This window comes from Mus musculus, chromosome 18 (assembly GCF_000001635.26).
Source record: "Mus musculus strain C57BL/6J chromosome 18, GRCm38.p6 C57BL/6J".
NCBI lineage: Eukaryota > Metazoa > Chordata > Mammalia > Rodentia > Muridae > Mus > Mus musculus.
Genome location: NC_000084.6, coordinates 26,082,438 through 26,109,416, shown reverse-complemented (window position 1 = coordinate 26,109,416; position 26,979 = coordinate 26,082,438). Strand labels below are relative to the sequence as shown.

The 26,979-nt window shown below is 39.8% G+C and overlaps 1 long non-coding RNA gene across 21 annotated transcripts in view; it reads right to left on the bottom strand.

Annotated features, from left to right (window-relative positions):
* Positions 1–26,979, bottom strand: part of Gm33228 — a 395,277-nt gene that overhangs the window by 107,139 nt on the left and 261,159 nt on the right. Inside the window, exon 1 of one of the 21 annotated variants that reach the window (XR_877251.2) lies at positions 1,188–4,326. The exons of the other annotated variants lie outside the window; for them this stretch is intronic. This is a non-coding gene — a long non-coding RNA (predicted gene, 33228). Of the gene's footprint in view, positions 1–1,187; positions 4,327–26,979 lie in introns of those variants that run through there. 21 annotated transcript variants of the gene reach the window in all.

The following is a 26,979-nucleotide window of genomic DNA, read 5'->3' as shown; positions in this document are numbered from 1 at the left end:
CAGAATTCAAGACAAGAAAAAGCAAGAGTACACATGGATAAATCCTTGGATTTCAATGCACCAAAACATGTTCACATATGCCTAAATTCAAAACTATATCTGAAAAAAATTAAATAATTATTATAACACTGTATTTTGGAAATAACATCCTCTCAGAGAATTGTGGAAAGTAAATGGGATAACACACTTAAGATGGATGACAGTGGAGAACACCATAAATACTACCTTATTTCACCCTCTCTTACCTTCCCATTCATGTTCTGCCCAGGGTCTAGGGTTTATCTATTCCTAACATGATTTAGTCATCATGATCACACCTTGCAATTTTATGATACTTTATGATGTATAAACTACTCCAAGAATTTTTTTCCTCTAAGACATATAGTAAGTAGATGTTGTAGGTTTCGGTTGTTTTTGGTTTTGTTTGTTTTATTGTTTGTTTGTTTGTTTGTTTGTTTGCTGGTGAGAAAATAGGACCTAATGGAATTAAGCCCAAGGCCTCATCCAATAATGTCTTGAGTAGAGACAGTACATCTAAAGAGACTGTGAGGTAGAAGAAAAATCAGCAGGATGAGTTGTTGCTGTTGACTCTACCCCTCCATCCCTTCCTAGGAAAACTTTGCTAGCCCATTTCAGTGCAGCTAATGGCAAGTACATAATGATCTAATGAATGAAATCATATGAAGGTGCACGAGGCTTGGGATGGTTTCATCCACCTACAGCCTATGAGTGTTGATGCTTTAGCAAGGATACACTATGATCAACACTTGGATGTGGGAACTGAAATGGATTTTGTCCCCAATACTAATGAGCTTAGAGAAAGCTCATTATGCCCCATTGTCACTTTCTGACATAGATGTGGAAGTGCTAAAAAAGGCAGGCTTGACACATTGCTCCTCATCCCTCACATGTTCTTTGTATATACATTCTAGGGAATGTTCATTCTACCATTTTTCCTACCTTGCCTTGATTCTCCATGAAAGGTTATAATGGGAAATGAGACAGGGATGGAGCCCCTTTGTAAGTCTCAGCAGCTCCCGAGTTTTTCACACTGAACATTAAATGCGATACCTCATGCAAAAACCCCCTGCAATTATGAATGCCATTCAAGAGATACACAACGACCCTAGTTTAAGCACTACGGCCAGCAACATTCTCCATGTGGTCTTGAAAATAGGATAACTTACTTGGCCAGAATGAAGAGGGTTTGTTTCTCTGGGGTCACCTTCATACTTGACTGCCTCTTGCCGCTTCAGGAGACGAGCTAAGCAGGCTGCTGGACAGGCAGCATCTCCTCCTCCTTCTACCAAGTTGGGTATTGGCATCATTATCTGAATATCAGCAATAATAGATAGGAGCAGCAGATACCGATGTTTCATTACCTTTGGCGCCTCTGGGGATTGCTGCCCGGATATTTGGATTCACGTGTCTTTTTCTCTGTGAGACTGACTTTCAAAAAAAATGTGAATTTTCCTTGATAGGTTAACAACTGATGGTCAGAGGGATGGAGCCCCCTTTGTCCTTTTATTGTCTCATACTTTTTCTTGGGCTTTGCTTTCTGTCACTCTTCTTTCCATAGCAATACCAGAACGATATCTTTAGTCATCATTTCACTTGTTTTACCAAAAGTACCCATACTACCCTAGCATATATGGCCCGGTACACTTCTTACTATCTTTCCAAATTATTATCTTCTCTCATTGTTCCCCAGGCTACATGTTGGTCTTTAACAGAACCCAGGCACCTCTAACCCCCCACTGAGCCCCTCAGGTCATCTGCCATTCATATAATTGGCAGCCCCATGTCTCCATCTGCTAAGCCCTAAATTTTCTCAAAGTCTACCACATAAAACACATTCACAAGATACTCTATAGAGCCTTCCCCTTATAGGTCATCATCTCATGCATTGAAATAAACCTCTAATAATAGATAAAATAACATTATAAGTTAGATTCCTCCATTGCCTTTAACTTCAGACCCATAATCTTAGTTAATTCTCACAATAATCTACATTTAGACACTATTATTAGTCCAATTTTATAGGTGAAGGGACAGAAGACAGAAATGAAAGAATTCACAGACAGTAAGACAGCTGTTAAGCTCTGGAGATATGTGCCCAGTTTCCTTTCCCAGTGTCCTGTATGTACCCCATTCTATGAGGTCTACAGATTGCAATACTAAACTCCCCAAAACATCTCTTCTGTTGACATAAATTATATTATGCTGAATGTGAGAGATACAAACTCTCCTGTCATCAGAAAGAGGCCATGCCTTCCTTCTTCAACTTTATCTCCCTTGCACAGAGAAAGTGCTGATCAACTCTAGATTTAATGAGGCATCTCTGATGCCAGTCTCTTACTGTGTGTGCGCTCAGCATCCCAAACTTACCTTCGCACACCCTGTCTTCTTACAAGCTTCACCTGACTTGGTCTTTCAGCAGCCTCTGCCAAACACCATGCTATTTTCCCTCTATCTTCCTTGTTGTGGTATGCTAGTTTTACTATCTGTCCTGAATCACATATGTCCTTCTGAAAGAGTTTCAAACTTTAAAAGTCCACATGGAGAATCTGCCTTCTCAGGGATTCCATTCCTAATGAGTCCATGCTGGCCCCTCCCTAGGCTGAGTGAGTCACTAATATCAAGCTAACTCTATACTTCCATCACCAACCAATGATTAACAATGTCCCCTGTGTGTTTCACTCCATGTTAAGCACAACAAAAATTCAAAACCATATGTCATATGTACAGCCCATAGCTTTCCAACATCAAATACTTTAAAGACAAAAGATACACACACAGGAAGCTAACAAGAATGCCCAGTGAGTGAACTATCATGTTTAGATGGAAAGTTAAATATCCAGAGAAAAAAATGAGAAAGGAGCACGGAGGAGGGCAAAAGCACAGTGAATATTGCTGTGTGATAAAGGTAGAATACCTGGAGGAGGCTGGGCTTGGGGGTTAAGTCTATACAGACCAAATATAAAAGAAAGTACAAGCATTTGTGGAAGACAATAGTACAATCACTTGGTGGGAATACCCACCAGGAATAAATGTGAGACAAATTATGAGATTAAACAAGTCAGAAAGCATCCATGAAAGTCAAAGGTAGTCAAAGGTAACAAGGAATATTCTTCACTTGATGTCTTATTCATCACTGGGGATCACAGAAGCCAAAGGTGGTTATGTGACTCAAGAACAACCAAGCTGGCCAGTGCTTGCCTTAGTGTTCTGACCACAAGACTTGAGGTTAAGTAGTCCCTGCTGACAACCCTGTGGCTGCTTTTGCTAGGACAGAGATTAAGTTTCTACATCTCCTAAAGATGGTAGAACACGAAAGCTTCCGGTGATAGCTGAATCCCAGAATCCTGGTAGAATTTAATGAGACAGTGCTTAGCATAGCTCCTCTCACACAGGAAATTCTCTACATAAATTACCTTTATATGAAACACAGGGATGGAAGTGCTTCTCCCAAAGCAATATGTAGTCTGTGCAATTAAATAACAAAGGAACCCAAACTAAAAGTTCTGTGAAGCAGAAGTGCATTGCTACTGAAATCCATAGCCAGCAACACTCCTGCCTGCCTGCCTGCCAGCCACAAAGGCGTAACTCCTGCACTATCTAGCCCAGGGCACCATCCATCCTAGATATTTAATAAAGGTTTCTGAGCTGAATGGATTTAAATTGGATCAAATTTAATTGGATCCTTTGTTTAAAATTTAAAAGTCTGCCTCTGAGAGGAGGCTGAACCAAATACTTCTCGGGTGTGGGGATTGTTAATTCCAGCGATCAGACCTGACCTGTCATTCGTTTATATTGATAACTCCCGACAGAACGTCTTTACTGTGCTTCTTTCCTCTGCTAGTCAGAGAGTTGATTGAACATGAAATCCACAGCTGTAGTTGAGGTTTTCAAGGAGTCTTTGCCTGAGATTACTTCCATGGGACAGAGACCACACAATACACCCTGCAGAGAAGAAAATCAGCCTTAGGATTTCAGGAGCGATCCACACACCTCTGTGAAATTCTAAGTCCCACTTCCAATGAGAAGCTCAAATGCGTATGTCCCAGGTGACATTAGTAATTATACTGATATGCCATCAAACACCACAAACACAAATTTGTATATGCTTTGACAGGTACATTTGTGCATTTGTATATTGGCATATGTAATTCCATGTATATAAACACAAAAAATCATGTTTTTTTCACACAGACATGTGTACTCGCTAAGTCTTTTAAATAGTCCTTACCATTTTATTGAACTCCCTATTATGAGAAGGAAATTGCTATAAATGTATATAGCATAAACCCCCCAAAAATCCTTTTATATTTTTATTTGATTGTCACAACTCAAAGAAATTCTACCTATTGATGAATCTTAAGAAGCTACTGATCTTTCTTTTTTCTAATTTAAAAATCAAGGAATAAATCCCATAAGTGTGGAGGGCTTGCCTGACGTTACCCAGCCAGTTAAACGCAGGAGAAAGATTCCAACTTGAGGCTTCCTGGTCACCCCTTTGATGGTCCACTCCTAACCTGTGGACTTATAGATGTTGCCCAACTTTCATGCAGTGCTCCTGGGAGGTTCACTCTCCTCAGATAAGGATGTCATCTTACACCCCTTGTCATGCACTCCCAGTGCACAAGATACTATTGCCCCGTGTTCAGAACTATTTCCACCATGCTTTGTTTTCCGTCCTTGGGACTTGGAGTCGGGAAACCTTGATACCCAGAGTCCCTGACCAGCTGCTTCTGAAAAATGCTTGCTGGAGAGTAGAAAACATAAGGCATGGAGAAGCCGTGTTCCTCCCAGCTTTGCCAACAACCATGGGGAATTGGATGTAACTGCAGGCTCTGCCAATATTGCTGAGGGTTTCACTATCCAGTATGGGAGCCTGTGGGTTCCTGCTGACAGAGGAGGATGGTGACTCAATGACAGCAAAGTCTGCCTGCTGTGCAGCTCAAGCTCTGTCAGCACAAGTGAATACATTTGCAGGCTGCAAACTCGCTGTCAATTTCTCCTGCCATCGCTCCAACGTATGTGTGGCCAAGTGCCTATGTTAAATCCACACCCATATGAAATCCCTGGAGTTTTCTCTTTTCACTCCTGAACACTGAATAGTATTTTCCAGAAAACCTTCTATAATTTAATATAAGTTATATAGATAAAGTTTCTTTAGTGGCTCATGAGTAAACTATCAAAGCATCTTTTTCAGACCTAGGTCTTTTTAAGAAGCTGAAAGGGAGAATCCCTTAATATAGATGAGAAGTTTCTTCAAAATAACATTCAAAATAGGATGCTTTGGTCCCTGGTCCTTTTCCCACACCTGGATCAATTAAAATGGAAAATGCCTCTGTGCCCACAGCACAAATGCCCCAGCAAGGAAACAAATAAGCACCAGTAAAGAGGAGGTAATGATTGTCTGCCACATGTGTACAGACCCTGAGATAGACAAAGAGGAGACAAGGAATTTTTTTTTCTAGTTCATTCTACAATCACTTGCCAGGTAGCACAGAGAACAGCTAGTAGTCCATTTGGAAAGCAGAAGGTCTCAATGGGAAATCAGTAAGCAAGGATAGAAGTGGAATTCTGCTGTTTGTGAATGGGTCTTGAGTGATGTATATATTCCTTAGTGTGATTGCTTGCACTTGAGTGTGTATTTACAAGAGTGGGCACCTGAGGGCAGAGGCCAGAGGTCAGGGGCTGGCATCTTTGATCACTCTCCACCATTGCCTTTTCAGATAGTGTCTCTCACTAAACTTAAAGTTCATTGATTCTACTAGGGTGGATGGCCAATTAGCTTCCGAGATCTGCCTGTCTCTGTCCGCACAGCCCTGTGCAGCCTCTCATTTAGGTTCTGGAGATTCAGACCCTGGTCCTTGTACTTGAGTGGCAGACACTTGACTGTCTAAGCCATCTCTCGGTTAGGTAGAATTCCAATCTTGTGCCAAAACAGATGGTAAGACTGGGATGAAGCAGAATGTAGAGTCCAGACCAAGTAGTAAAGAAGATGTGCAAGGAGCATGTCTCTTTTAGCTTGCACAGCTGCTGTAGCCACTTAGGAGGCATCTACTTCCTAAGTCCAGAATCACTTCTATCAGCACTGGGGATGCTTCTCAGGTAATACTGCAGATCCTAGCAAGATCACAGCTTTGAAATGATGCATGCCTTGATAATATTGCTTTTTTTTTCATACATTGTTTTGTGTTTAGAGGAAAGAAAGTATCAACAACAACAACAACAATCCAAACCTTTAAGAAATCTAATTATATGTTTGAGTTATAGACTGGTTTTAAACAACAACAAAAAATTAACAAAAAAGGGGGCTCATTAAGAGTCTTTTGTCTCCAAAACAAGTGTGTTTTCATAAGCCATAGAGCAAGCAAATTCTAATTGCTGGCTTCATTATACAGAAAGTCTAAGTGTAACAATCGGAAGCCTTATTACACATACATAATTGAGTTTCATTGCAACTTATGAAAACATAAACTCTCTTAAACACACTTGCAGAAAATGTCGCATCATCAAATCAACACTTTTATTATACAAAAGTAATTGTGTTTAAAGATACAAAACATATGTTACTTGTACAGAAAAATGAGTTGTGCTATGATTCAGAAGTCTAAAACTTGAATCTGAGAGCAGTATTTTGTTTGTAAATGTGGGGAAGAAAAAGGCAAATTATAAACTTTACTAATGAGAACTAAAGTGACTCGATTGGAACTCTACTCTAGCGATCTTAAATTCTCTTAAATTCTTTTCCTTCTTTTTTCTTTCTTTCTTTTTTTTTTTTTTTTCTGGTTTGCTCATCCTTCAAAATGGGCGTTCCTCCAGAATCTCAGCATTTTCTTTCTCATTTGAATTCTTTCTCATCTGTCTAATGGAGACTTAAAAATTCCCATCAACACCTGTAGATTCATTATCCCATTTTTACACTCACCCCCTTCCTAAAGCTACTCTGACTCTTCCATTTCTGCCTGTGGGCTGAGGGTCTCATATGGACATCCTTGTCCTACTTTCTCTCCATAAAACACACTGATATCTCGTATCCCATCTAAAGCAGCCTTCTGTCTTTTCTAGAACCTTCTAGAGCCTTCATGTAGTACCATGTAGAACTTGCAGAACTCAATACAAAAAGAAAAAGAAAAGAAAAGAAAAGAAAAGAAAAGAAAAGAAAAGAAAAGAAGAAAAAAAGAAAGCAAAGCAAAGGAAAAAAAAGAGAAAATTCAAGTCACCTGGTGTAAATAGCAAATGGAAGTAACAAGAAGAGACCTAGTCTGGCCTTTTATGGTAGAAGAAGGCCTGTATTAGAAAGATGGGTAGGTGTGATCTTTCTGGGAGAGTTTATATGTTTTTTTCACACATCCAACAACAAATGGAATCCAATCCAAAGAATGAAGAAATAGAAACTAATCACAAAGTTGTAGTTTTGTAATCTCCTGGAGCTCTAATGTCCACTGTTGCTCTTCTTGATAGAGCATACGTTCTTGCTATTGTTCCCTCCTTTTCATAAAGACATCTGCTTGGGATGTGCTTGTCTGCCATCCAAGTCCACTGCCTGAGTACTATCATCTCTCCAACTTGTCTGTCAACCTTCTCATGAGGATTTCAAACTCTTTCAGATTGTATCTCATAAAACTCAACATTGAAATATCAGGGTTTCATTAAAGTGCTGACCCCCTGAATTCTCTGCCTTGATGAATAGGATTGATATTTGAAGTTGTTCTTCCATCTGCTTGTTGAAATGTCCTTAGGGACTCTATAATTTCTCAGGATGAAGATGGAAAGTTTTCTCCAAATTACACAGGCTGAAGACAGAAATTTTTCTGCAGATCACACAATGTTCTTCATGACCTGATCCTTGTCTAATGAAAGCCTTTAGCTGGACCAGCTGCTTGAGACATTCCAGCACATGTTAATTTGTTATTAACCTTGATGAATAACTACCTACTGGGTGTCTGCTTGTGCCAGGCTCTGTGCAAGGTGCCTTGGGCTATGCTTGTGAAGAAAACCTAAAAGATCATCATCTTTGAGCATACAATACACTGCAGGCAGAAAGGCAGAGAAAATAGTAAAACTATAATGATTTCTACGATATATAACAATAAAGATTTAAAAAGCAGAAGAAAGCAAAGTGGAGGGAACTCTGATGGTTTACAACTTAATAACATTCACATTGAGAATGGAACATTTGGAGACAAAGTGTGGAACAGAGACTGAAAGAAAGGCCATCCAGAGACTGCCCCACTTGGGGGTCCATCTCATATACAGTTATCAAACCCAGACACTATTTTGGATGCCAACAAGTGCTTGTTGGCTGATGTAGCTATCTCCTGAGAGGTTCTGCCAGTGCCTGACAAAGTGGATGCTTGCAGCCAACCATTGGACTGAGCAGAGGATCCTCAATGGAGGAGCTAGAGAAAGGAGCTGAAGGGGTTGGCAGCCCCATAAGAGGAACAACAGTATGAGCCAACTAGTACCCCTAGAGTTCCCAGGGATTAAACAAGCAACCAAATAGCACACATGGAGGGACCCATGGCTCCTGCTGCATAGTTAGCAGAGGAGAGGCCCTTGGTCCTGTGAAGGCTCAATACCCCGGTGTAGGGGAATGCCAGGACAGTGAAGCGGGAGTAGGTGGGTTGTTGAGCAGGGGGATGGGCTAGGAGGTTTTTGGAGGGGAAAACAGGAAAGCTGATAATATTTGAAATGTAAATAAAGAAAATATCTAAGAAAAAAGAAAAAGAATAAATCATATTATGCTTTGTACCAGAGAGAGAGAGAGAGAGAGAGAGAGAGAGAGAGAGAGAGAGAGAGAGAGAGAAAGGGGGGAATATTTGATCAGAGACCTGAAACAGTTGGAGGGAGCCTCTTAGACCTCTCCAAAATGACGAAAATAAAAGATAATGCAAATCCCCTTAACAAGGAGTGGAACTCAAAGACAGCTAGATGTTACTGGAGCAACGTGGAATTAGTAACAAGGGGAGATCAGAGACAACTATAAAAGATTAAAGAAAAATTAAAATAAGAACTTGAAGTATTGAAAGTTTGGCATCACTTTGAATGAACTGGAGAACACTTGTAGAGAGGAACCTGCTCTAAGTTACAGATTTTAGAATGTGTACTTCAGCCTCTGTCCACTGGAATAAAGCAGACCATATATAAGAAATGTCATAAAAAAGGACACAAAAGACTACTCCAGTGATACAGGCAAGAGACCATGGGACAAAAGAGCAAGATATGAACAAAATATGTGAGGTATGTATATGAAAATGCCATGATGAAACCCAAAATGTATACTGTCAACAAGGAGTAAAGACTCAGGAGATGGAGCAGATAATGAGGGAATGGCCAACCAATAACCAGCCCAACTTGAAACCCTTCCCATGGGCAAGCACCAATCCCTAACACTATTGATTATGCTCTATTATTCTTGCAGACAGGAGCAAATTGTCCTATGAGAAATTCCACCCAGCAGCTGACTCAGAAAGATGCAGACACCCACAGCCAAATAGTGGATGTGACTTGGGGAGTCTTATGGAAGTATAGGAGGAAGGATTGAGGCCCTGAATGGGATACGAACTCCACAGAAAGACCAACAGTGTCAACTAACCTGGCCCCTTGGGCTTTTAGAGCCAAACCACCAACCAAATCATATACATGGGGTGGAACTAAACCTCCCACACATATGTAGTAGATGTGAAAGCTTGGCCTTCATAAGGGTCCTTAACAACTGAACTGGGGGCTATCCCAAAAACTGATACCTGTGTGTGAGATATGTTCTTCTATCTGGACTGCTTTGTCTGGCCTCAGTGGGAGAGGAAGTGCCTAGCCTCCCTGAGAATTGAAGTGACAGGGTGGGGATATACCCAGGGGTCTCAGAAGAGAAGAGAAGAGAAGGGGAGATGGGGAAAGGATCATGGGATAGGGTGAACAGGAGGGGGACAGTGAGAGGGATGTAATATGAGTAAGTAAAAAAAAATTAAAATAAAGAAAATGCTGTAATGAAACTCATTATATTCTATAAATCTTTTGTGCTGATAAACTAAATAATTTCAAAAGGCAGGAAGTAAAGAAAAGGGGTTATAGCAATAAAGTTTGTAAGACGGGTCCAAACACCAGTACATGGTATGTCAAGGGTCTAGAATATTCTGCCCAGTTATATATGTACTTTTCTACTCTGATCTTCAAAATATCCACTTGGAAGACTGAATCTTATATTCTTGAGTGAATTCTGAGATTCTTTTAATATTTCTCTTGAGAACTTCCATATATTGCAGCCATTTCATGTTTAGAGCGCTTAACATCTCTACATTAAAATCGTTGCTCTTATTGTCTGTTTTCCTTCCAGAATGTGGGGACCACCAAGCTAATATGCTCTACACTTCTTTGCATGTTCAAAATTGTGGTTTTTTAGCTGCTGGATAAAAGTCATGGTTGAATGAGTGACAGTTGTATACAGAATAGGATAGACTGTTTCCATACAGATATCACATTTATCCCAGTAACATGGAGTTGAGACAAGGGTCACTCAAAAGTAATCATTAACACAAGATCCATGCTAACTGAAGACAGATATCAAGACAAGTAGAAAAATCCTACCAACTTTCCTCTGCCAGAAAGTTAATAAAAGTCATCACAATCAAAACACTAGAAAAGGGTGACTTTGGCTCTGAATTCTTTTTATTCATACAACACATCAAGGAGTGATCCCTCAGACCCACTAGTAATAAATGGCCAAAAACCATGCATGATACACCCTGGATAAATGATATTGGTAGTAATTTATTAAATAAATAAGCTCACAGTTTTGGAGAAGGAAGATAAGACTGCTTACGTAGGGGTACAGAGGACCTGTATTCAGAAACAAGCTAAATAAGGAGCTGTAAGAAGTACATTTTTTTATCATCATAAATAAGGAGTGATAATCTGCAGTTTCTACAGATATATATTACTGGTTGGCTTGAGTAATGTCATGGGTTGGCCCTCAGGTAAAGACCAGGTAGAGAGTAGTAAGTATTGCTAATAAAGGAACCAGCTTGTTACCATCATTCCTACTAAACCCAGCTAGAACATATTCCACATACAGGCAACAGCTTTTGGGATAGCCCCCATTCCAGTTGTCCTGGATCCACATGTAGACCAAGGTGCACATCTGCTACATATGTGGAGGAAGGCCTAGATCCAGCCCATGTATGCTCTTTGGTTGGTGGTTCAGAGTCAGAGAGCCCCAGCGGTCCATATTCCTATGGTCACAATCAATGAAGGCAGGAGAATTCATGATTAGCCCTTTAGGATTCTGCAAGACCTACAGTTGTTAGAGGAGAATTTTAATAATATTTAAAATTAATTTCAGGACTTGAATTACATCGCTGAATTTCAGATCTGAGATTAGAGGAAGAATGGGAAATATGATAACCAAATAATAATAGTTTGTGCTCTAGGTGCAGGATCCAGAATACAGATGATAACTGAAGACAGTCTGGTATAGTATATGATCATTTGGACCATGGTTCCAGATGTATGTTGACTGAAGGCAATTCTATATTCCTGAGGAAGGAGGCAGATAGAGTTCTTGCCTTCATTTGTGATTTCCTGGAAATACTAAGCAAAGCTGAGCTAGCAGTAAGTAGGATAATTGTGAGGATGCTGCAGAATGGCTGACACAGTTCCACCTGGAGAGAACCCATTATACATTTTAATAACATGTTTAGTATAATACACCTAGAACAGTTGAAACTGCCTCCGCCAGGGTAGCCATAATATTGCTTCTTCCCCCATCTCCTGTATAATGAACAGTAAATTCTCCTAACTCTTGGGTGCCCTGAAACAAGCCAATTCTATCTTCTCACCGCTGCCTTTAATTTTTCAACTTTCCTTTCGCAAGTTCTTTTTTCTTTCAAAAAGCATCAATCCTCATGGTGATGAATTTGGTAATTCTTGTACAGTTGTGAGAAAATAAATCACTGGATACAAACTAAATGCCAATACTGAGTTGAGGTGACATGAAGAGACACATAAGGAAAAGTCTGCTTTTCAGAGGACTACACACCTGAGAAGCTGAGCACATTCTTAAGTCAGCCTCTTAAGTCAGCCGTAGTAATCAAGTTTGAAAAAAGTAGTAAAGCATGAATAATAATGAGAAGATAATATCCTAAAGTAGTATTTGTAATGTAACTTGGGAGAGACCAATAGGATCTATGTTTTTGCCTGTTATTCTTCCTTATATGTGAAATAAAAAAACAGCAGTCTTCTACTTTTCTATAACTAGTGCTTAATATCATTTCTTAGATTGCCAGTTGTTTGGCTGAACAATTAGCTGACATAGAGATGTTTGCTGGCCCCTTTGGAATCTTTCAAATATGTCTGTTTCTGCTCTATCATATCAGTAAATTTCAAATTAACTCATCTTAAAGGGTCTTATCACCCTTGGGAAATTTAGTATTACTAACTTAATATCTTACTTTCTCATGCTGAGAGGTGGGTATTATTGCTATCATAATTAAGACCATATTAATTAGATTTTTTTCAGTCACCTGGATTTCATCAGACTGCATCACTAGTGGCTGGGGAGCTATGTTATAGGACATGAAAGACAGGGCAAAAGTCTTCCTGACTCAAGCACATAGCTGGGCTCCTGCAGTGGCTCACATTGGCCAGCACACCAGTCTAGTCAGATAATATAACTCTTCCCCATGCAGCATTTCGTTTGAGATTTTGAACGTCTCTGGTATAGATGGAACAAAAGCAGTCAGTAAGTGTGGTTGATTTGTAAATCTTTTCAAGAGCATTTCCTGTGCAGCAGATGTTTTGGACACCATGGAGCTATTAACACTTCCCAAGTTAAGACTCCTTCTTTAAGTACTTGTAGCATATCTGCAACAACTTGGTCAAGTAGTACATATCTGCGAAACAAGAACACATAGCTAAATGACTATTATAAGGCATTGGAAAAGAAGAGTTCAGATCCAGACTAGACTGTGCCAATAAGACAAGCTATGACCTTCTATACTGCGTAATGGTGCACCCCAACTCTGTTACCCTGTAACATCCCTTAGAATCTCTTAGCATTAGAAAATGTCCAGAGAAATCCTTAATGACATCAGAGAAGAAAAAGTAAAAACCTGACACTCTGATACACTGCCTGATAGACACGCACCGTCTTGGTTCCTGACACTGTTTTAATCCCAGACCCAGAGAAATTGAGATGAGTCTCTTACAGAAAAGAATTGTCAAAAAAACAAAAAACAAAAACAAAAATAAAAATAAAAATAAAAACAAACAAACAAACAAAAAACCAGTGAGCTGTGGAATAGATATGGGAGCTCCAAAAGGAAGAGATATACAGATGGTCTCCAAATATAAGAGATTTGGAAAGATTAGATTAGATTACATTACAGTAGTTAGTGAAACCAGGAAATGAGTCTACCATTAATCTGCTATGAGTGATTTTGATCAGAAATAACCCTTTCTGTGTGATGGCTGTCAATGACTTTTAGAACAATAACCATCAAAACTTTATAAATGCTGATTTATGGGTAAAACTGACACAATCACAGACACACTTGATTTCCTATGAGTCTACTCTGTCTTTGCCCATTCCTGCTGAAGAGGAGAAGGCACTTTCTGGAAGAGCAGCAAAGCATTGAAGCCTGGATATTGGTCTCATGTCTCAGACTTGTTTTAAATCCCATAGTCTCTTCACAGATGTAGCAGTCCTGCTCATGCTCGGGGTCTCTTGTGATTCAGGTCACAAATAATCGCTAAGAGGGAACTAAGGGTCGTTCTTTTTCATTGCCCATGGGTTACCAATCCTGTTGTGTTTTTATTCCAGGGATAGATACATACCAGGTACAGAAAAAAAAATATTTTGTGAGCACATCCTGTTATACCTGAGATGGTATACTGGCTTCTCTATGTTGGGTTTTCCAATAAGCATTCATCTACTAACTTCATAGGCGAGGAAAAGGAGATCCCATGAGACTGAATAAGTATCGCAAGACTCCAGATAGGGAACATTGTGCTAGATTTCAAGCCCAATGAATGGAATTAGTACTAGCACCAGCACTCAATGCACAAAGTTTCTGCTGCTCACTATGCTGACAATGCTCCTAAACAAACCTGAGAAGGGATGTTTTCATTTATCTTTGTCTTGTCCCTGCTTGCAATGCTGACTGGCTCCCAAAACTTTTTCTTTATAGCACAGACAAGCATGCACACACACACACACACACACACACACACATTCACACAGGCACACATGCATTCATTCACACATGCTTATTCTATGCTAACTTATCCATAATCATATGAGCTCCTTAGAAGCCCATAGGGAGGTATGATCCCTAAGGAAGCCAGGCCTATGATGCTAATTCATAAGTGCATGTTAATCAAGATCTCAAATGATCCTCAGACAATGCCTAGTGACACAATGAAGTTGGCTAACCATATATAGTTATAGTCAACCATAACTGTTCCTGGATGTATCCATAACACTCACAAGCCCATGTCATGCAGCTAAATCTAGAAGGAAAATGCTAAATCAGAAGCTATGAACACATCAATATATATAAAGCATCAAAATGTCTGCCAGAAGAGGTGGTATCACTGCTGTCACATCCCAGACACCTGGTAGTCCCTTTAGCTTGTACCCATGATACTATAGCTTTCCCAAAAGAAGACTGCTAGCTCATCAGGATGGCCTTAAATAATTCAGGGCAGTCTCTGAACCACAGTCCAGATCCACTTCATAAAGAGACACAGCTTAAATGCTGGGAACAAAAAAGATACTCATGCCAAAAAGCATGTTGTGAATATTAGGAATACCGGGGATGCCATTAAGCCAGCACAGAGGGGCTATATTAAAGAGCTAGTACAAACATGTTCAGGCAGCATTAAGCCTTTGTTGACAATGGCACCAGCTTGCTGAAAACCTACTTTCTGCTACACTGAGACTTGGAATGCACAAAATATATCAGCTTACTCTCACATGAGATCCATGACCACCTCTGTAATGTGGGCTGGAGGCATCAGTTCACAATGCTGACTTAGGACCAATATTAGAGTCAGCATTAGGCATAGTTGCTGTTATCATTACACAAAGTTGTCTACTCAGTAACTGTGCATGACAGAACATTTGGAGCAAATACAGAGGCCAACATATCAAGTATACAAAATTTAGCAGTGCATATTATACAGAAATCTATATCTCTCAGCTCTGCCTGCCACCTGTCTATTAAATCTTGCCCCAGCTCTCCTGAACACATAAAGAGTTTTATCCTACCATTGTCTTAACACATTTCCATTCCATGGCTATGCATGCCTTGAGCCTTGGCAACCAAGAGCCAGATATAGGTTAGTTATTTGTAAACTAAATCAACCCATCTAAGTGTCCATGAGTACAGACAAAAAGCTTCATCACAATGAATATGTGCACATATCTTAAGGTACTTTCACTATCAAGTAAATTCTAAAGTGTCTCAGAGATCATCAAAACCCATAAGAACATATAATCAAAATGCAACCATAGTAAGGCTTGGAGTTTTAATCCAGCTAGAAGTGGGCACTGGAGAGCTCTGTTTTCAAAGTCTGTTTCAGAGACTTTCTAAAACATGAGAGCATTATGTATACTTACAATTTCCCTTTTAAGTTCACCAGGAAAGACCTAGAGCTGATAAACACTTTCAACAAAGAGCTGGATACAAAATTAATTCACAAAAATCACCAGCTCTCTTATATATAAATGACAAATAATCTATAAAAGAAGTCTGGGAAACAACATCTTTTAAAATAGCCTCAAATAGCTGGAGAGATGGCTCAGCAGTTAAGAGCACTGAATGCTCTTCCAGAGGTCCTGAGTTCAATTCCCAGGAGCCACATGGTGACTCACAACCATCTGTAATGGGATCCAATGGCCTCTTATGGTGTGTCTAAAGATAGATAAAGGGTACTCTTATACATAAAATAAATAAATCTTTTTTAAAAAATAGCTTCAAATAATATAAAATATCTTAGGATACCTCTAACTAAGCTAGTAAAAGACCTGCATGAATGACTATAAGTCATTGAAGAAAGAAATTGAAGTATCAAAAGATAGGAAGATCTCCCATGCTCCTGGATTGGTAGAATTGGTATAGTTAAAATGTATATTCTATAAAAAGCAATCTACAGATCCAATGCAATTTTCCTCAAAATTTCAACACAATTATTCTCAGATCTTGAATGGACAATTTTCACCTTCATGTGGAAACACACAGTGAGAGAGAGAGAGAGAGAGAGAGAGAGAGAGAGAGAGAGAGAGAGCGAGCGCTAGAGGTATCATCATTCCTGTTTTCAAGTTGTACTACAAAGCTATAGTAATACAAAACACAAGACATTGGAATAAAAACAAACACATTGATCAATAGAATTGAACTGAAAACATGGATATAAATTCAAATTGCAGTGGACATCTGATTTTTGATAAAGAAGCCAGAAATAAACATTGAAAGAACAGACAGAATCTTCAGCAAATGGTACTGGTCAAACTGGATGGCTGTTTGTAAAAAAGAAACAAAAATAGATCCAAACTTATCCTGTACAAAACTGAACTTTAAATGGATCAAAGACTTCAAGATAAAATCAGATACACTGAATCTGGTAGAAGAGAAAGTACAGAATAGCCTTGAAATCATTGGCACAGGAAAAGATTTTCTGAATAGGATGCCATTACCACAGGCACTAAAATCAACAATTAATAAATGAGACCACATGAAACTGAGAATATTCTGCATAGCAAAGAACACTGTAATTTGGATGAATCAGCTTCCTCCCCAAATGAAAAAAGATTTTTACCAACACAACATCTAATAGAGCACTAATATTATATTATATGCAGAACTATATTAACTAGATATCAAAATTTTTAAATTGTTATAGAGGAAACTCAAATGGTTGAGAAACAAAGAAATGTTCAACACCTTAGCTGTAATGGAAATGGAAAAGTATTTTGAGATTTCATCTTATACATGTAAGAATAATTACGATCAACAAAACAAGTGGCATCTTATGTAGGTCAGGAAGTAGGAGAGGAAGGGGGACACTCATACTTTATTGATGAAAGTACAAACTCATATAGTCACTACGAAAAACATTGTGGCAGTTCCTCATAAAGATGGGAATTAATCTAGCTCAAGATCCAGCTATGCCACTATTGGACATATACCCAAAGAATACTTTATCCCACCAAAGGGGCACTTACTTAACCATATCCATTGCTGCTCTGTTCATAATAGCCAGAAACTGGAAATAACCTAGATATCCTTCAACAGGAGAGTGGAGAAAAGATGTGGTATATCTAATCAATGGACTATTTCACAGCCATTAAAAAAATGACATCATGAAATCTGCAGGCAGGTATGGAGAACTAGAAAAAATCATTTTGTGTGTGTTATCCTCTACCCAAAAAGATCAATTGGTATTTGTTTGTTTATATGTAGGTGTTAACTCTGAAGGTAATCATAACCAAGATACACAATCTATAGGACCTCGAGTGTAAGTATACAATAAGATACTATAGGGAACAGCTGGGTGTTGTTAAAAATGGGAAATAGAATAGAAAACTATGGCAAGATGGGGCAAGTGAAATGGGAGCACCAAGTGGAGACAGGGAGGAGAGAGGGGATTGTGGGAAGAAAATAAATGGAGAAATAAATAAAATTAAGGGGCTTTTGAGGGGTAATATGGAAACCCAATACAGGAGAAACTTCCCAAAATACGTACATATATGAATGTCTTCCTAATTAAATAGCCAAATATTGTGACAGAGAGAGTCCCAAACCAAATATCTCTTGTCACCAAACAAAGCTTACAGTACAGAAATTGGATTATATCTAATTGAATTGTTGGTCAAAGGGGTCCCCAAGAATATCTAAGTATCTCGGGCTGTTGCCAAGATTGTATGTTTCTCTACACAAACTGACTGCAAGACTTCATTGCTGAACACTTACACAACAGTTGGAAATATCAAGTCAATACCTACACAGAAAAGTATTGGAAGAAATTATTAATTTTTGGCTCACAGTTTAGGAGGTTTCTCTGTTGGACCTGTTGATACTGAGCCTGTGGTGAGGCACAGCAGCAATGGTAGTGGAATATTTGGCAGATAACCACCTCTTGGTGGACAGGAAGCAGAGAGCCATATAGGAGCTTGAAGGCAAAGGCACACTGGAGTGACCTACTTCCAGCTAGACCTTACCTCTTAACTTTGCATCGTTTCACAAGCTGTGAATCAAGACTTTAATACGCATGCCTGTTCAAATGCTTGAAATTTTCCTACTGTGATCCTAACATATGGACAGACAGAATATATGCTTAGAAGACATAGACTAAGCAACATTTAAGGGAGTCAGCAAAGACAAGGGATTTCATAAGCAAGATGACTCAGTGCCTTAACACTAGCTGAAGAAATTATTTTATAATCCTATTGAACCTACTTATTTATGTTGAATATGTAATTGACACATTTTCTTTGGTACCACTGAGGAATTAGCTATAACATAAATTACATTGTTTGTTCACCTTACTCATGGAATGCAGGAGGCCAGGAAAATGCTTTAGGGCCCTATGCATACAATTTTGCCAAGACTAAAACAGCTCCCTGCACTCTGGTATCACACACACAATTGGGGGTGGTGTTAGCCTCCTGTCAAAATTTAATTTAATCACACAAGTGTTCTCATGCACTCAAGGGGAGGGACAAGTGTGGATTCCCAAGGCAGATGAGGGATGTTAGGAGTGCTGCCCATCCTCTGACAGCTCTCAGAGAGCACTGCAGGATGCAGCCACACCCTACCCAAATCAGACTTGGGCATACTAAACTTATCATAAAGCTGGTTAGGCCTCTGTTTCTTTGCCAGAGAACCGGCTTCTCAGAAATCATGTGATCAGTAGTTTGCTAATCTAGCTGTACACTTGCAAGGCCCTCACATTGCCCTCTCTCCCTGCAGCACCTCTTCCCTGGTCCTTTTTATTCCCCTCCCCCCAGACTCAAGCCATATAAACTCGCCCTGCTATTTTAATAAATGAGCTGTCCCAGGCACAGCCTCCCTTATCTCCATCACAGTCTCCCGAATGGGTTCTACCCACCTTACTCACTGCTGCCTGATTCCTAGCTTCTTTCAATCCTGAGATTGCAGGTGCACAACAGCTGATGAGGGTGAGAAGGGAGCCCACAGACAACAATACCCATGTGATCACCTCCAAATTCACAGGTTGTGAAAGGCAACAAGGAAAGAAGCTGATGAGAGCTACTTGCCCCTTTCTCTAGGCTAGCTCTGTCCTAAAAATCATAGCGCAGACCTCCTTCCCCAGGTTTCTCTGGGAAATGGCTCCACTCCCCTCCTATTTTTATACACTTTTTCAAAGTGCCCAGTTTGGGCTACAAGTCCACAAGGTTGCTCTCACTGTGAGTTGGCAAAGACATGTGTTTGACATATTGATGGATTGTCTTCAAGAAACCTGTTATTTGGATGACATATTGAGAACTCCTGTATGCCAAGTATTTTGCTTTTGGTTTTGGTTTGGTTTCCAGTCACTAGGCCCTGACTTTTCTCAAAGGAATAGCAAATAAGTTCTTCTTAAAAATATACTTCTGGTAAATTTAGCCTTCTTACAGGTGATGCTTGAAATTAATAAACCAGAATGCCACCTGCAGCATTTGGAGAACATAGATGGTCTAACACCACAACTATCTGTGGTGTTACAACACTCACCAGCTCACATCAGTGCATGAGTTTCCAGATGGCGCATTGTTACTCTCTGTGCAGTGTCAGGTAGATGGAAGAGGGCTATTGGGTTGTGGCTGATATGAAAATCCAGCCCTTAGCCCTGGCCCTTGTTAACCATCCTTTAGCTCCCAGGCTTGTGTGTGTGTGCGTGTGTGTGTGTGTGTGTGTGTGTGTGTGTGTGTGTGTGTTAAGCCTAATGAACCAGCTTTTAAATTTCCCTAGCTGATGCAGTCTATACAGCAGAGATGCCTCTCCTCTTAGCTCAAGGCCTTTAGGCTCTACTTATTGAGTTGAATAATTTGGTTTAATAAATCAAGAGAATTTGCAGTGAGTTTTGGATCCTTTTGTTAGAGAAGATGTATGTGTTATGGCTACTATTTGGTCAGATGTTTAATTAAATTAATGAACCGGTATCTTTGCTGGTGAGGATTCCGGACACCTCCATTTTTAGCCTCTAGGCTTTGCTATGTATTTATAGCACAAATAAATATTGAAGAAAAAGCTGAGACTTTTCTACTGTTCTTCCTCCAAAGGAACAAGGCCTAGTGACTTTATCAGCTTCTGCTTCTGACATTGACTTTGCCTGGCCCACCCACGCGTGAGACATTCATCTGAACCCTTACCACAGTGCCTTGACTCACCGCTCCTCCTCCTTACACTCGCTTTGATTGACTCCTTCCCACAGGGGATACCACATGAGGACAGCTTAACTATGGAGCTTGGTATAGGGAACTTTTCAACAAGGACTTACAAAACCTAAGAGATGAGTTTGTAAATGCAGTCATTCCATCATCATCCATCAGAAAATCTCAAAGTATAAGAAGCTGTGAAATCTCAAGTGTCTATACAAACTGGCATGTGGTTTGCATATAGTATGATCATCCTACATAAATCATCACTCCACAGCCTGGAACATCTAATACAATTTAAGTGCTACACAAATGGTAGTTTGGATTGCATTGTTTAGGAACTAATGAGAAGGGAAAACAGGCTGCCCATGCCTTTCATGGGCAGGTTCCTTCAGTGCATGTGCAATACTATCTTAGCTAAGTATTCTATTGCTGTGATGAAACACCTTGAAAAATAGCAATGGGAAGGAAAGAGTGTTTTTGGCTTACATTTCTGTATCACAATCTAATGTGGAAGGCAGTCAGGGCAGGAACTCAAACAGTGTAGCAACTTGGAGGCAGAAGATGGTGCTGGCTCAGTCTGCTGTCTTATAACACTGAAGATCACCAGTCCAGAGGTGGCACCACCCACGGTGTGCTGAGCCATCCATTGGAATCAGTAATTAAGGAAATGATTTATTGGCTTACTTAAATCCAATATTACAAGTATTTTCTCAATTAAGTTTCCCTTCTCTTTAAAGACTCTAGCTTATGTCAACCTGACATAAAACTAGCTAGCACAAATATATTTCCCAACTATTTTGAGCTGAGGTTGACTGAATCTATGCATGAGGAATGTGTGGGTACATAAGGATGATCATACATGAAAATATAATAAGACATAAAAGGATATCAGTCAATTAGTAGATAGATATATGCATAGTGTATAAATATAAGCATAAAACATAAAAATGTTATATGATATATAAAATGGAGATGTTATAATATATAAATACATACATAATATTAAAGTACAGGACAGGAATGGCCTCTGTATAGGTACAAGATCGCAGGAGTCACAAGATCTCCCTTTACCAGTTTACAAGTTATGCCCAATGAAAACAGTGGGACCATGTAGCTGACCTGATATCTTCCCTGCTAGCTCTGCCCGACTTGTTGGGTCTATTCTCCTGATTTCTGTGGCTGAAACTGGATTCTGAAGTTCTGCATAAAGCTAATGAGGTTGTAATCAAGGTCTTTGTCCCTCATCCACATTTGCGTGGGGTAAGTGCTGCAGATTGCATCAGTTTCTCAGTGTGTTCTGAAAGAGCTGTGTCCCCCCCCCCAAGAAACAAAAGGGAAGCAAAAAAAAATTAAGAATCTGGGGCTCTATGATATCCTAAAACCTCCTTAGTTTGTTTTGCAAAATACATTGGACTCAAACCAAGGATGAGGCTTGTAAACAGAAGGAGGCCAGCTATGCTTGACTAGTCATGGAGGATCAGCTGAATGAACACTGGGCACAGCTCCACAGACAAGCATGCATCCCAAAACTTAGCTCCAGCATCAGCCTTCATAAGCCATGGGGGTGTCCTTCAAGAAGAAATAGCTGAGTACAACACAGTACAGACACAAGGATGAATGCTTTGGAGTTCAGATGCACTGCTGTAGAAACATCTGTGTCCTGTCCAAAACACACTCATGGTTTTACATTATTTCAGTAGCACCACTTGGATTTTCCTAAGTGTTACTAACAGAAGCATCAAATTCATGTGAAATGCAGAGGAAACAAAGGGAGCATGTTATTCTAGGTCTTTCCTGCCATGAACCCAGTTCTTCTTAGACCTTTTCCTGGAGATACTCCTATGGAACCTGTATGAGTCAACTTCCTATTACTATAATTAACATGCTAAGGTAGTTAACTTTATGTAGAGGGGGTTATTTAGCTCTTGATTTGGGGAACTCAAATGCACAATGTCTTTATCAATTTAGTTCAGTTGAAATCCTTCAAGCTATAGCCACATCATGGCAAAGGAGCATGTGTGAGAGAGAGCTTAGTGCCCAGCAGCAAATCAGTAGGGAAAACTGAATTTCTACAAGTCCTTCTGAGGACACACACACAGTGACACAATGTTTTCCCAGAAGGCCTCGCTTTACAAACTTTCCACCATATCCCAAAAACACCACACTTGAAACCAGGCTTACAATCACAATGGACCCCTGGAATACCCAAAGCACAAAAGCACATGCCAGCCATAGCAGACTCTCTCCAGAGATACTCTCAAGGTCACTGTTTGATGGATTAGCTGGAAAGTAAAGTTCTCTCCCCTATAAACAAGCTATAACTCTGAGAAGTCAGTCTGTGATTCACAGAGGGAGTAGAAATTCTTGGATGATTCTAAATACAAAGGGAAAGAATGGCGATTGAAGCCAGTCCCTTGTGATAGGAAGATACACATTTGAAATCACTGTCAACTATTATGCTTCCCAAGAAACGTACTCACCACTGTGGGGTCCAGTCCCACTATCTGGAAAGTAGCTCTATATAGCTGCCTTTGGAACATTTGGCAGGATAGTCCCTCTGCCCTTCAGTTGTAGTCAGCTGAGATATTGGCCAGTCCTGGAAAAGGAACTGTACAGTGTGTGAGCATCTGAACACTAGTGCAAGATCCAGATATATTCTCTGCTCTATAGTGTTTGAAAGATAGAATCTAGACTTTGGATGACTGCTTTGAACAGTAACACTTCTCCCTCCAATGACTCATGAGGTCTTAGAATCCTTCCACGCATCAATGCCTACAATGCCTACAATTTGAAGGTTTCTTTAAAATGGTGTCCTACATTTCCTTTGCATTGTGTGTGTGTGTGTGTGTGTGAGAGAGAGAGAGAGAGAGAGAGAGAGAGAGAGAGAGAGAGAGAGAGAGAGAGAGAAAGAGAGAGAGAGGGAGAGAGAGAGATATTTTCGAGTTCCTTGGTTTTGGGTTTTGTTGTTGTTGTTGTTGTTGTTGTTGTTTGTTTTGTTTTGTTTTTTTGGTCTAGATCTTAAACTTCATCTCCAAGTCTTGATATTTTACCTTCTCCTTGATTCATTGTACTTTTAAGACTTTCTTGGAGTTTAACATATTGGATTTTTCAATTCTCTCTTCATTTTGGCTCAATTCCTCTTCAATGTTTCTATCTTGTTTCTATCTTTTTTGTTGAAGTCCATATCCAAGTCCTGCATTCAATTCCTCATTTTTGTCACATTTCCATTTGTGTTTTCTTGGGCATCATTCAGGTGTTTATTTTCTTCAAGTTCTTTCTCCTTCACTAAGCTCCATCCTCGAGCTGTCTTTGAACTGCTTGAACTCTTTAGATGAAGTTTATTTTTATTATTTTTCAATTCAGTGTCCTTGGATTTATATAAGAAATGCTCATTGCAAATATTTTAGAGACCGGTATGTTTTAGAGAGAAAATACTGGCTAGATATCTCAAATTGTTGGCATTTTTATGATGAGATCTAAGCATAAGAACATCTTTTGATAAGGGCAGAGTTGGCTGTGGCAGAAGAAAGCTTCTGTGGTGGATGGGTTGGCCTAATGATTGGAAATATCATTGGTAAAATGAAGTCATGAAGACAAAGGGGCTGGATTGGTTTGTGGGATGTCCCTTCCAGGCCTGGCCTCGTGTGAGGGTAGATCTGGCTGAAGAGAAAGATTGGATGTACCATAGAATGGGCCTATGAGTTGAGAGGTAAATAAGTGGGCCAATCTCACAGAAGATAACTTGATGCTCATGCTTTTATAATCTTGCCATTCTGTCCTTTATTATACAAAGCTGTAAATAAAATTAAATTGATTATGTTGGAACGAAATAAAATCTAAATATAATCCAAAGTAAAAAATTGAATCTAACAATATAATAAATAACACAAGGACACTAACTAGAAAAACTGGGGGAAACTAGTCTAAGTAACTTTGAAACCAAATACTTACTCAACCTTTCCTCACTGCAGTCAGAGGTATATAGACAAATCACATACTCTACTAAATAAAGTGTCTTTCTGCAGTGATATAGGGGTAGGAATTCTGACTTTAGTTTTTGTATACTGTTCTCTGAGCCATAGGTATAGGGTTGTATTGTAGATGTATCAGTGGAGTTGGGACTCCCATGGCCAGTCATTTTCTATGTTTTGATGGGTGATTTTATGTAATCCTGTCTGTCTTAGTTAGGGTTCCTAGTGTGATGCTAGGAGTGACTTAAGAATGAATAAGATATTTTCATCACTCTCAGGTCAAATTCCATCACTGAGGAAACTGAGGGCAGGAATTCAGTGAAGAACCTGGAAACAAGAACTGAAGCAGAAGCCACAGTGGAAAGCTACTTACTGGCTTGTCACCCAGGTCTTGCACAGCTTGCTTTCTTAGAACACCAGGAAAACCATCCCAGAGGTGGCACCACCCACAGTGAGCTTGGCAGACTCATCCCAGAAATCAAGCAAGACAATGCACCACAGGATAGCACATAGGTCATTCTAGTGCTCTTTCCAAATTACTCTAGGTTTTATCAACTTAAAATAAAATTAAACATTGCCATCTCCGTTTTCAGCAAAAAGAAACTTTCTTTGATGAGGAATGCAATAGACACTTAGCTGTAGAAATAGGGATAAATGTTAATAATTCAGTCAGAAATTAAATGGCTTAAGAATGTGGCAGCAGTTGGTTTTCCTCTCGGTTCCAAAACAAGAGAAATGTTTAAGGTGAAATAAAGTCATAAACATTGTTCTGGTCAAATAGGGGTTGTGGCCATATAAGACACAACATGACTGTAAGCATAACACCTAGCGAATACAGTCTCCAGGCCAGGAAGAGGGCTTTCACTTGAAACCATTTCTGCCAGGTCTAAACCTTCCAGACACTAGACAATTAACACAGTAGTTTTCTGTTGTTTATACTATCCATGATATGATACTTTTATTATGATAGAGTGCCAGATAAAAGGAGACTTTAGGCTAGGCTTCCAGAAAAAACTTCTAAAGGAGGTAGTACTTGCTCAAGAAGCTAAGAGTTAATGCCATTTCTTTGCATCCATTATCTCTTTTCATTTTTAAATGCTTTGATCGACACAAAATACTTGCTGTATGAATATGTATGAGGTGCAAAGTTATAGTCAGACAGGAGTCTGTTCTGTGTTCTGTGGTAACAGGATGAACACAGTTAACAATAATACACTGCATATCTCAAAATAACTAGAAGAGAAGAGTTTGAGTGTACTCGCCACAAAGAAACAATAAGTGTGATGATGGATATACAGATTACCATGACTTGATCATTATTCAACATATTCATGAATCAAAGTATCACATTGTCTTCCTTTTTAACAATTCTACAAGGTAAGACCTACACCGTCTATTGAGAATGATGCTGAGGAGGTGGAAGCTAGAATATGTACCAGATCTATGCTTACCCTGTTCATTTTGACTTCACAGTACAGGATGGATGGAGTTGCTCTCACAAGGTCAAGAGAGCTCTCGAACTTCAGAATTGCATTTTTTTAAGAAACAGAACGGGACATTGAACAAAGAGTACTTACTCAAAGTACCAGTGGAAGAGACATTAGGACACAGAGACTGTACAGAGATTATCACCTAATTTGGGGTGCTCTTTTTCTCATTGTGGGAGGAGATAATTAGAAGTCTTCACAGAAATATCTAAATCAACCACGTTTTATGTGGGAAGCCGCCCCCACATTCGCCGTTACAAGATGGCGCTGACAGCTGTGTTCTAAGTGGTAAACAAATAATCTGCGCATGTGCCAAAGGTAGTTCTTCACCCCATGTGCTCTGCCTTCCCCGTGACTACAACTCGGCCATGGGCTGCAGCCAATCAGGGAGTGATACGTCCTAGGCGAAGGATAACTCTCCTTAAGAGGGACGGGGTTTCGCTTTCGCTTTGGGCTTGGGGCTTTTTGGTGGCTTGCACTCTTGCTCCTAAAGATGTAAACAATAGAGCTCTTGCTCTGCGCTCTGGCGCTCTGGCGCTCTGGCGCTCTGGCGCTCTGGCTCCTAAAGATGTAAGCAAGGGGGGGCTTGCACTCTTGCTCCTGAAGATGTAAGCAATAAAGTTTTGCCGCAGAAGATTCTGGTTTGTTGCGTTCTTCCTGGCCGGTCGCGTGAACGCGGGTAAGAGTTTTAAGTTATGATCTTGGTACTCTGAGCATCAGTAGACATTTTATAATAAGATTTATTTCCTAGTTATCTTAAAAGATCACATGTGAAACTGCCCTACAATCCCCTGTCCACTGTTTTTCAACAAGATTTATTTCATCATCTTGGCACAGCTTTGTACATGAGTCTCATTCAAGAAAAACTGAATGTCAAGTTGGCTTGTTTTCAGACAGCTAATCTAAGAGACAGGGAAAGCATGTAAGTCAAAATAATGTCTAAACCTACTGCCCTAAAGTCCCTCCAAACAAGCAAGCATAGTGGCCCTGATTGAGACTTTCCCAGTGTTTAGGAGTGCTGGAGAGAGCGGGTTCACCTCTGCCCAACAGCTGGCTCAGCCTTCTGGCTTGCTGCTTTTAAAGACCTTTAGGCAATAATCTGTTTCATTAAGACAAAACCCTAAAC